We start from the raw sequence: 12,859 nt of genomic DNA on the forward strand, positions 1-12,859 counted from the left end.
GTTCACGAATCCGTGCCTAACTGCCCTTTATTCAGTTCCAAGGCAACAAGTGAGGGTCACTGTCAGCCAAAGATTAAATTAAATATTGAATAACCAATATTAAAATTGAACAGAGAAAAAGATTATACCTGTAGATACTATGCTTGAATCGACACCTCATGCCCCCCACTTTCTCCCTCTCTCTTTATGGTAGAGTATTTCTTTTCTCTCTCTCTCCCCATATGTTGCTGGTATTGTGTGGGGAATGAACAATCGCTTCTTCCTCAGCCTTTCCCTTTTCTTTTAGCTGGAACGAGGTTGGCTGGCGTGCCCATGCAACGCATAAGCGGCCCTTTTCGCCAATGTTTTAAGAACCGGACCGGACCGGACGGTCGAACCGGTTGAACCGTGACCCGGACTCGTTAACGGCTCGGTTTGGACCAAAAAACCGTTCATATAGTTGAGTCGGATTGGACCGGAGTTGAGCCGTTATTAAGCCGGAAACCGGAGTTGGACCGAGAACCGGAACGGTTTTCAGAAAACCGGACGGTTTTTTAGCCTGACTAAAAAAATACTAAAAATTTAAAAAAAAATAGAAGAAAAATAAAAAAATTGATCCCCTTAAATATCCTAATATATTTTTAGACTATTTATAACCATAGAGTATTATTTCATTGAAAATTTCATATATTGTGGTGTTAAAATCGTAAGTTGCTAGTCTTTTTGTTTTGATATTTGGTCTATCGTTTAAAAAAATATTTTGATTTGAATGAATTGATAATTTGTAATATCATTAAATATTTTAAACATACATAAATTTAAATATATAAGGTTTTAGTCCATTTTCAATGATTTCATTATAATTTTAGATTATTTAAATGCATTTCTAAATTATTTAATAATTTGATATTTTTCATATATACTAATTATATGTATATAATATTGTTTTAAATTAATTATTGCATCACCGGTCTGACCAAACGATCCGACCGATCCGACCGATTGAACCATGACCCGTTGATCTTTCCGGTTCGACTTCCGGTCCGGCTTTTAAAACATTGCTTTTCGCACAAATATTTTTTGTCTCCTCATATAGCATTTGAACACTCTTCACTTTCTGATTTTTCAAAAAAAGTTTTGATTAGCTTATAGCCTTGCGCCACTGGTTAAACATGTAAAAAGAGATTTATCTTATAAGTATAATGTTTTAAAATAGATTAATCATGAAGCTTTCTAAACATTAGTCATAGTAATGCTGGTTTATACGCTCAGCACCATAGTATGACACATTTATTCTTGAGTGGAAAAAATTGATATCATTTTCAATTAATTTTTTCAACTAAATTTAATTAGTTATAGTTTTTTTTTCCCAAATTATTCTATCTCAATTTGGAGAAAATTGAAAGAAAAAAATGTTAAATCCGATTAAACTTAAAAGAGTCAAAATAAATGTTTAAACTTGGAACTCACAAACGGTTAAATGTGGGTAGGGCCATCCTATTCCCATAAGTTACAGGATTTTGAGTAGGGAAAATGATATGTTATTTTGTAATCTGAGTAGAATATGACTTTGCAATTGCTCGGCTATAAAAATTTATATACCCAAACGAAAAAAATTAAGCAAGTAAAATGAACAATATCCCACTGGAGTACTAATATATTCTACCTTTTATAATATAATGATATTGATACTTGTATATAATATACACACATATATATAATAAAATAAAAGCATGAAGGCACGAAGATGCAAAATATGTCCAATGATTTGTTGAATTTAGTTTAGAGAGACAAGAAAAAGATATGAAATGGAAGTGGTAAAAACAAATGCTGAGATGGATTTATCGAGGGTAAATCAAGTAGTATGGGATCCTTTAAAAAATATAGAGAAGATTGAAAAAGACTATCAATAAAGTTATTAAACAATATCTTTTGATGAGTAATATATCTAAATATTTTTGTCATCGATGTGGTAGTACAATAATATTATGTGATTTATATAACCTAGCAATTCGTTGTGAAAAAGGAAAAAGATTTGTATTCCTATGATCTTATTTATAAAATGCTTTCAGCATATTTTGCATAAATTAAAAAAAATTTACTATGTATTAACTTTTCATTAAAATATAATAACTTTTCAACATCATCTTTATTTAATATATACATTTTTTAAAAAAAAACTACTTACATTATAATAAAATAGAGATAAAATAGTGTATTTATGCTAAAAATTGAATAAAATGACTTATAAATCTAATTAAAAAAAAATTTTGCCTTATAAATACTACTAAAGGAGCGCTACAATCTAATTTCAGTTACTTATTTATTTTAAAAGTTTTAATTAACAGAGCGAGTGGGATTTACCGACAGGAAACGAAGACAAAAGGGCAATGCAAGTAGAGCAGGTGGAAAAGTTGACGGGGATGGTAAACCAGTTAAAGAGAGGACACGTGGCGGACGAACCGGTGAAATCACTAAAAGCAGATGCGTTGTAGCGTCCTTGGGGATCCGCCACGAAAAGGATAAAGACTGCTGCGAGAATTCGAACCTGATTCTGTGCGCCGCCCACAACCTCCACAATTGCCCGGCTCGCTGGCTGTCCCATTTTTATATTCTTCTCACCCAAAAATATCTGCTGGGTTTTTCTTTTTTTTTTTTTTTGGTCTTTTCCATTTTATTTTTAATTTGATTCATTTAGATTACTTTTTTTTTTGGCCAGCTCATTTTTTTATTTTACACAAACTAAACGCACGCACATATAAAAATATATTAATGTAAAACTCGATCGTAGAATGTCATCTAAGCATAAGGGTGATGTTACCACTAAATGTATAGTAAATATAGATTACATATAAATTTGAGTAACTTTATATTTAGTAATTTTGTGAGTTTTAAATTTCTTTTTATCTGTTCAAAATCTGTGAGTGGATGAGCTCGACTGCAATTGAAGATTTTTAATAATTTCCCCTAAAAATTAACATCGAGTGTTAAAATAAAGTTGATGCTTAAAGGAGAACGTACTTGGGATGACCGGATGAGCCAAGGTTCTTCAGGAAAAGAGGATCTAACAATTCAACTAACTCAGAATCATTAACTTTTGTCTCATGACCACTGTGGTTTGCATTTTCATTTGAATTTAGAAGGGTTAAAATTAAGGATGACTTAAGGTGGTTTTTTCTTAGAATTACACTCTTCTAATCTTTAATATTGGACCAAATTGGAAAATTTATATTGGTCCTATATATAAGAATTATTTCATATATTTATTAATTTTTTTTAAATTAACCCTATTAATATTCTCTCAACAATGATGAAGTAAACGAGAGGGAGGCAACTGAGAGAAACATCTCGGGTGTTTTAGGGGAAAAAATATGATATTAACTAATTTAACTAGCATTCTTAATATGCTTCAATTAGTTAATTGTGTCTTATATTAAATACCAGAGGAATGCTAATCTATTTTATGCTTATTAAGAGATTTTTTTTTGACTAATCTTATTAAAAGAATTAAGCAGGTTATGGAAGCTGCTTTCAAGGTTACAGCATGCTATGTGGGGATTTGCTTGGCTATAGTGGATATTTTTGATCTTATCAAAGCTCTATGTGACTTTATTACCTCAACTGGAGTCTAAGATTGCCTCATTCAGATGCGGCTCATGTCTGTTGTACGCAACTTTTATAGGAATGTGCTCATTAGATTTGCGGTCTTAACCCTCACCCCCATTTAATTTTCCTCACTAATAACTGGCTTGGAGTCTTGGTGTTGTTGGGAATTCGGGATAGTGCCTTTTGAGTTTTGATCCATTTTGGTTTGTCGTGTTATAACAGATTGACTCTTTTTACTAAAGTCCAACCCTTACTGGTTATTTTAGTATTTTGTTCCTATTTTTCTTCCTCATTCTTGTTTTTGTTTGCTATTGTGAGTTTGGAACTTGACAGGATTAATGCTATCCCTTTTGTTTGGCTAAAAAATTCTTTTTCTTTTTTAAATTTTCATCCATTTTTTTACATGGCTCATTTTCATCCATCTAAATGTAACTTTCATCATCATAATTGTTATAATTTTTATATAATTATTTGGCCTGTGTCACCACTCACCATCTATTATATTCAAGCACTATTAAACCCCGGTCAAGACATTTCTACTAACATTTATTTATTTATTATTATCATCATCATTATTATTATTTACTGTGAATGGTATACTTTCTCCTATTCTTATTGTAAAGCACTATCTCCGATCCTAATTATAAAATCTTACCTGTAGTTTACAAACAAGATTTTATAAATAGGGTTGGAGGTAGTACTTTTTTAGAAGTGAACTGCTCTTATTATAAGTGATGAACCGATATTAATCAACTATTTTTAATATTACCCTTATTTAAGGTCAAATTATGAGAAAGAGTATGATTTGATTTCAAAAAATTTTCATTTAAGTATAAGAAAGTGTTTTGGTTGAAATTAAATTATAATTTAAAAAATGATTTTATAGCATATGAAATATATGTAATAGTACTTGTCTTGGTTTGCGTGAAAGCAAACGAAACACTTCTAAGTAAAATTAGAAATTTATAACCAACAATAGTTGGATCTAGTGGAAAGGACTAGTTCCTCATAACATGATGAACTAAGATTTGAATTCCAACTGAGAGAGGTGTCCACATTTAGTGCCCAACAGTGTTTCAAATAGGATTGCCTGCAATAGAGGGATACCTATGCTTTAGAAAAAAAAGATATTAGAAAATTATTTTTATATAAAATTAATGATTTAAGTACCTCTTTTTAATTCCCGTGAGATAATTAAAGATTCCTTATAATTGTCACTAGAGCACCAACAATATCCTTAATTTATGGTCCAAAAATAGTTTTTTGAGGGGAAAAAAACGATGTACTTGAGTAAGGGTGGAAACAGGCCAGGCCTTGCTCTTAACAGGCCAGGCCTGTTTTGGAGCCTATTGGCCTGTGGCCTGTTACAGGCTTATTTTTCAGCCTGAGCCTAGCCTGTGTAAAAGCCTGGCCTGGCTTGAAACCTGTTAAAAGGCCTGTATTTTTAAAAAATTCAAATTATAATAATTATTTTTTGAAAAAAGCTAAGATTAAAAAAACGTACATAATAATTAAATTTTAGTCTTGTCTTTTATTTAAATTTTAGTATCATAAGTACTATTTTAAATCTTAATTATAATTTATAAGAATGTTATTGAAAACTAATTGTAATTATATGTTAAAATTTGGAATAAGACTACATTTAAGTACACACAAAAAATTAAAATTAAGACAAATAAATAAAGAGGAAAAAATAATAATTTTATAATGAATAAAGAGGATATCATACTTAAATTAACATAATACCTAAGTTAGTTAATTTATCATTCTTGAAACAAAATTTTTCTTTCCTATTTTTTTTATATTTTTAAGATTTAAAAATCACATTATTTATTAATATTACTATTTTAAATTATATTTTTATCTTCACTTGTCATCTAAACTTCAAAATCTAAGAAAAGATTAAGCTATTAACTATATATTAAAATTAAAAAATAAATTAAAAGAACACATTAACAATAATAGCATTAATTAATTTTTTATATATTATAATTATAAATTCTTAACAGGTTCAGGCCGGCCTAACAGGCTTAACAGGCTTTTTAAAAAGTCTAAGCCTGGCCTGTTTAACTAAACAGGCCTTCAAACAGGCCTAAGCCTGTCATTTTTGGGAAACAGGCCAAATCAGGTCAGGCCAAATACAGGCCAGGCCATACGCCCCTGACAGGCCGCCTGGCCTGTTTTCACCCCTAAACTTGAGGAATGAACATAATTAACCTTCAAGTCCTGAACTGACTTTCACCTTTTCTGGTCAATTATTGATAGAAAAAAATAATTATAAAATGGAGTAAACATCGGATGCGGAGTGCTGAACAGAGATTCTTGTCCACATGCGGAGGTAAGAACGTGGGTCTACTTGCCAATAAACATGTGCAATATTTAAAGGGCAACTTTAATTTTTTATCAATAAAAAAAGTGCACCTTTTTAATTAAATAAGTTTTATTGTTTTAATGAACTAAGCATGCTGGGACCAAAATTAATTGTTAGATCCTTCATATCATATTTATAAAAGTGATTAATCATGTGGCCATAATGCTTTTCTGACACCTAATATTATCTGTATTGATAATTATTAATGTGAATAATAATTAATTTTCTTTTCATGACAGAAAATAAAAATAATTCTTTTGGTTTCTGATTCAGAGCCCACTTTGGTTGATCAAACAACAATAAACACACACGTGCCAATTTTTTTATTGCTATAATTGAAACTATTTGCATTAGATGCAAAGTAAGCATGCTGGTCAAAACAAAACAAAAAAGATGCAAAGTAAGCATCACAACTTATCTGATCTAATTATTAAAATTATCACTGATTAATAATTTTTGCTTGTTTTATTCCCAATTATTCGGGTTCACCCAAAAAGATAATTATTCCAGCGAATATTTAATGGTCTTTGTGACAAATCCATGTCTGTCTTTTTTAATCAAAATATCTATTTATTAAGCAACAATAATATTTTTGTTTTTCTTTTTTTTAATAAAAATGATGTCAACAAAACGTGAAAATTGTATTTTGGGAAAATGACAGAAAAATGATTCTTAAATTTCAAAATCCCCAAACGGTCACCTAAGTAAGCAAAATTCTAGTTTAGGTATAAGTAACTAAATCGGGATTTATAAATTTACTAAAATGACCATATTACTATTTGTTTTTTGGGGGAAAAAAAAACATCAACCACCCTTGCTAGTTGGCCAATCAACAAAGCTCTGGTGCTGGCAATGACTGCGCAGAATTCAGGTGGGAAACCATCATCGAAACTCCAGCAGCATGCATCTTTTTTTGGAAATTTTTTCAAACTCAATAATACGATTAACCAGTTTTTTAAAGCTATTAACAAGTTCGATATAGCAGTTAATAATAAGTTTTTTAGGAAACTCAAAAAGTGACATTTTTTATAATTTTAGTAACAAAGTTAACAAATTTTATAACGTTATTAACAAGTTCAGTTTAATAGCTAACAACAAATTTTTCAAAAAAATTTAAAAATTGACATTTTTATAAATTCGGTAATAATATTAATAAGTTATGTAACGATATTAAGAATTCTTATAGCATCGTTAACAAAATTTCCTTATAAAAATTGATGTTTTTAATATATATTAACTCCCTATGAAAGTTGTACAACAAAAGTTTCTCATTTATTAGGTAATCATTATGGTTATAAGAGTTGTTAATATAATGACATAACTTGTTATTAGAGTTATTAATAATATTTAGAAGAGTTGTTAATATTGTTATATGACTTGTTAACTAGGTTACTAAAGTTGTAAAAATATCATTTTTGAACGTATCCAAAAACCTATTGTTAAATACTATATCAAATTTGTTAATAGCATTATACAACTTGTTAACCATGTTACTGAAATTGTAAATATGCCACTTTTTCAATTTCCTAGAAAATTTGTAATTAACTGTTATACCAAACTTATTGATAGCATTAAAAACTTGCTAATCACATTATCAGACCTGAAAAAGTCTCCAAAAAAATATTTGCTGGTCGTCGAATCTTCAAAGACTAGTTGTTAGAGCTCTGGTGACCAAGGTCACCCCTTGCATTAGAGCTCTAGCGAATGGCCGGCTGGTGAGGGTGTTTAGTTTTTTTAAAAAAAAATAAATAAATAAAGGCTAATATGATCATTTAATTTCAACAAATTTATAAATTCTAATTTGATCACCTGTACCTAAATTAAAATTTTGCTTATTTAAGTGATCATTTAGAGATTTCATTATTTAACTATCATTTTTTTTTGTCTTTTTTCCTTTTATTTTTATCGTATATCTATGAATGAATGAAAAAAAGATGGCCAATATATATGGAATTAATATTTAATGAAGATATCGACGTGTTTAATAGGAGAGTGATGAGGAATGGGAACGGCGTATGTAAAACGTAGGAACCCAAAATCTGTCTGTTTTGAGGACAACGGGTGTCTCTACTTCCTTTTCTTTCTATTTTTCATTCACTTCTCGTCTCTGATATAAGATTGAGATTTTAAAAGTTCAGATTTCATATTAATAAAATTATGAATAAAATGTTAAAATTTTGAGAGTAAATAAATAAATTCAAATAAAACTACTAAATTTTAGTCAATATAATTCAAAACAATAATAAAAAATTCTTTATAAAATTATTTTTAAAAACCTGAAATCTGGACTGTTGAATTTTCAATCTTAATAATTAAGATGAAAAGTGGTTGAAAATAATGAGAGAGAAAAGGGGAGGGACTCCTTGCTTTTGTTTTGATGGCATTTGTTTTGTTCTCCCATTATTGAACAAAGGAATCTAGAATCAACATCGGCGGACAAAAGAAAAGCTTTTTCATGGGAAATTAAAGATATATAATGACTACCAGTATATGGGAATTCTAAAATGACCCCTCAAAATAACTCAATTTTTTTGCAGTCCTTAGTAACTACTTTCTTTAATTTTTTTTATTATATTGGTGTTAAATATTTCATAAAAATCAAGTCATTTTAAAAAATCATCTTGAGATACTCCTATTTCTACTGTTTTTATATGTTTTCTCCTTCAAATATAACAATAAAAAGTTATTTGGGGCGGGCATTTAGGTCTTTTTCTTTTTATATTTGTCCCAATTGGCTTTTATTTTTATTTAATTTATAAAATTATTTATTATATTTTCTTCCACGTGCCAAATATTAGTTGTTTATAATATTCATTTTCATTCTGTTCTTCTTTTCATACCACTTTGAGAAAATGACACAAAAATGCCACTTAAATTTGAAAATTCTCATTTGGTTACCTAAATAATAAAAATCTCTATTTGAGCACATATGACCAAATTGGAATTTTAAAATTTGTTGAAAAGACTAAATTGCCCTTAAATTTTTTTTTGAAAAAACCATCAAGCACCATCACCGGGTAGCCACTGTCAAAGCTGAGGCGAGCTGCCAGTTTCCTTAACTCCAGCGGCAGGCCAATGACTGGCCACTAAAACTCTGGTGATTAACAACTATTTGTTTTTAAAGATTTTTTCAAGTTCAGTAATACGACTACTAAGTTCGTTATTGCAATTAACAAGTTTGTTATAGCATTTAATAATAGATTGTCCAGAAAATTTAAAAATTGACATTTTTACAACTTTAATAATGTGGTTAACAAATTGTTTAATGCTATTAACAAGTTCAGTATAGTAGTTAATATTAGATTTCCTAGAAAATTTAAAAAGTGGCATTTTAATAACTTTAGTAATGCGGTTAACAAGTCATGTAATAATATTAATAACTCTTATAACGCTATCAACAAAATTTCCTATGAAGGTTGATGTTTCAACATCAACTCCTTATAAAGATTACACAACAAAATTTTTTCATTTATTAGGCAATCACTATAGTTATAAGAGTTGTTAATATTATTATATGACTTGTTATTAGAGTTGTTAATATTAGTACATACTTGTTAACCGCATTATTCAAATTGTAAAAATACCATTTTTGAATTTTCTGAAAAATATGTTGTTAACTATTAGACTAAAATTGTTAATAGCATTAAAAAACTTAATAACCGTATTACTAAAGTTTTAAAAATTGCCAATTTTTTAATTTCTTGAAAAACTTGTTATTAAATACTATAACGAACTTGTTAATCGTATTACTAGATTTGAAAAAATCCTTAAAAAATAGTTGTCAGTGATCGGTTGTTAGCTAGATGCCAGAACTTAGGCAATCGGAGGCCCGCATGAACTTCGGCGGTGGTTACCAGCACTGAAGTTCTAGTGACTGGCAGACAGGTAAGGTGTTTGATGGTTTTTTTTTAAAAAAAAATATATTAAAGGACAATTTAGCTTTTTCAGCAAATTTCAAAATCTCAATTTGATCTCAAAATTTTTTTTTATTATTTAGGTGACCAAATAAAATTTTTAAATTTAAGTATCATTTTAATGTTATTTTCCTACTACTTTTTAAACGTAACATAAATAAAAATTTACCTGTAGGTCCTGTTTGGTGCGATGGAATCCGTTAGTGACAGCGGAAAAGGGGACAGAACCCACTGGCATAACATTTTGGTCAAAAAGGTTGGATTCTCTCTCCCATTTTTTTCACTTTGTAAAAGAATTTAAAAATAAATTATAGGAAAAATAACTTTATTATTTTTCCACAAAAAGTGGTTATTGGAACATATTTGTAGTATAAATTTGATTAAAATTGTATGATACCAAAAGAAAAAAAGGATACCTTGATGAAAATTTTAGGGCCCATTTGGTATACTAAAATTGATTTTGATAGAAATAGAAATGGATATTAAAATGGAAATGGGGTTTAAAAGCATGTTTGATATGTCATGAAAATGAGACCTAATTTGTACATAAAAAGACCAAAATACCTTCCTAAATTATCACACATTTTTTGAAATTTTTTCGGTATTAAATATTATTGATGATGTAAAATAATAATTAGTATTAAAACAAATTTTTAATTTCGAAATTGTCTAAATTCTGCCAAAAATAACTATATTACTAGATAAATGAAATGGATTATTCATATTACTTAGTGAAACTAAAATGTTATAATATGATTATTTTCTTATACAACCTTAATAAATATATTTACATCTTATAAAGATAAAAAAAATAATATGTAAATCTATGAATTACTATTCTGATCTTTAATTTAATAGATGCTTTATTAAATTAAGAAAATTAAAAAAAAAGATACACAAATTACTTAATTCTAACAAATATCATCTAATCTCCCCAAAATATTGTTTTATAATATTAAATTATATATGAATTTATAAGTTAGATAAATTAGGCATAAAGTTATCAACTTTAGGGATATGATGGATCACAGGTTCATAATTTGCCAATATCTATATAAAAAAAAAGATCTAAATTCATTTACAAGATCTCCAAAAAGGGGTGGGAAGCCGCAGTCTCTGTTCAACAAATTAACAACTTCAATACAACTTGAAAGCAGAAGACAATGCATCAATTAGCGCGTAACATATAAATAACATGTAAGACAATTGGAAAATTGAGCCAACGTTGTCCGTGTCTAAAGTTGACAACTTGGCAAGCATTCTCACAACTTATCAAGGAACTATTGTATCTTTGATCACATTTCATCTTTTTGCATTTGAGGTGGACAGTGGTGAAGAAAGCTTTCCCGTTGTCTAAGTTTGTGGAGTAATCATGCTTAGCTTTCATTCAAAACAAAAAAGAATGCTCTAAATCAAATTAACTAAGTGTATAGGAATTTTTCTGAAATAAGAGAAAATGATACTACTTTTGATTCTCAATATAAAAGTTAGATAGCTAATTTATGAATATTAAAGAAATTAGTTAAATTAGTTATTTGTAATAAATGAGTTTTATCTCTCTTAAAATATCCTTATTAACCATATATATTAAAATGAAAACTTCTTAACATGTACAACTATCATGGGAATTACTTGAAAAAAAATAAATATGCGAAACAAGATGAATTATGATTTTATATTTAATATCAAATTAAATTTTCAACTATTAAAATAGCAAGAGTTTTACAAGAAGAGGGGAGTTAATACACAAAAGAATTACTAAAAAAATAGCTAAGAAAAGATTTAAAGGAATAACTTTGACATGAGTGAAAGAGAAGGCATGGATCGAAGACAAGATTTCTTCCCATATTCAAAGAGTGTGAAGATGAAGCAGGGGAACTGATGAAAGCTTTCTGGACGCAATGGATCAATTTGTACCATTTCAAATTGTTGTGTCTAGTTAGAGGTGGAAATAAACCAGACAGTTTGTCAGGGCCTATGACCTGGTCGGTTTTCTAAAAGAAACAGGCTCAGATCTGTTTGAAGACTTGTTTAACTAAACAGACCAGGCTTAGGCTTTCTAAAAAGCTTGTTAAGCCTGTTAGGCTGGCCTGGGCCTGTTAGGAATTTATAATTATAATATATAAAAATTAATTAATAGTATTATTATTAATATGCTCTTTTAATTTTAATATATAGTTAATAGCTTAATCTTTTATTAGATTTTGAAGTTTAGTTGACAAGTGAAGATAAAAATATAATTTAAAATAATAATATCCATAAATAATGTGATCTTTAAATCTTAAAAATATCAAGAAAATAGGAAAGAAAAATTTGGTTCCAAGAATGATAAATTAACTAACTTATGTATTATGTTAATTTAAGTATGATACCCTCTTTATTCGTTATAAAATTAGTAGTTTTTTTTCTCTTTATTTATTTGTCTTAATTTAAATTTTTTGTGTGTACTTAAACCCTTATGCCAAATTTTAACATATGATTACAACTAGTTTTCAATAATATCCTTGTAAATTATAATTAAGATTTAAAATAATACTTATGAGTTATGATACTAAAATTTAAATAAAAGACAAGACTAAAAAATTATTTATTATGTACTTTTTTTTAATCTTATCTTTTTTTAATTAAAAAATATAATTGTAATTTGAATTTTTTTAAAAATGTAGGATTTTTAATAGGTTTCAAGTCAGACCAAACCTTTATACAGGCCAGGCTAAAGCTGAAAAATAAGTTTGTAACAGGCCATAGGTCAGGTTTAGGCTAATAAGCTCTAAAACAGGCCTGACCTGTTAAAAGCAAGGTTTAGCCTAGCCTGACCTGTTTTCACCCTTATGTCCAATAGAGAGAAGCTCTTAGACATGAATGAGAGGCCCGTCATAGCTTGATTTTTACATAATAATTCTTTTATAAGGAAATTTTTGTATTACTCCAATCCTAAAAATAAGGCTCATTTTGCAGTGTAATATAATATAAAATAAGTTTTATATTT

Source organism: Neltuma alba, unplaced genomic scaffold, assembly GCF_004799145.2.
Source record: "Neltuma alba isolate B1F8T4 unplaced genomic scaffold, ASM479914v2 tig00005035_pilon, whole genome shotgun sequence".
Classification (NCBI taxonomy): domain Eukaryota; kingdom Viridiplantae; phylum Streptophyta; class Magnoliopsida; order Fabales; family Fabaceae; genus Neltuma; species Neltuma alba.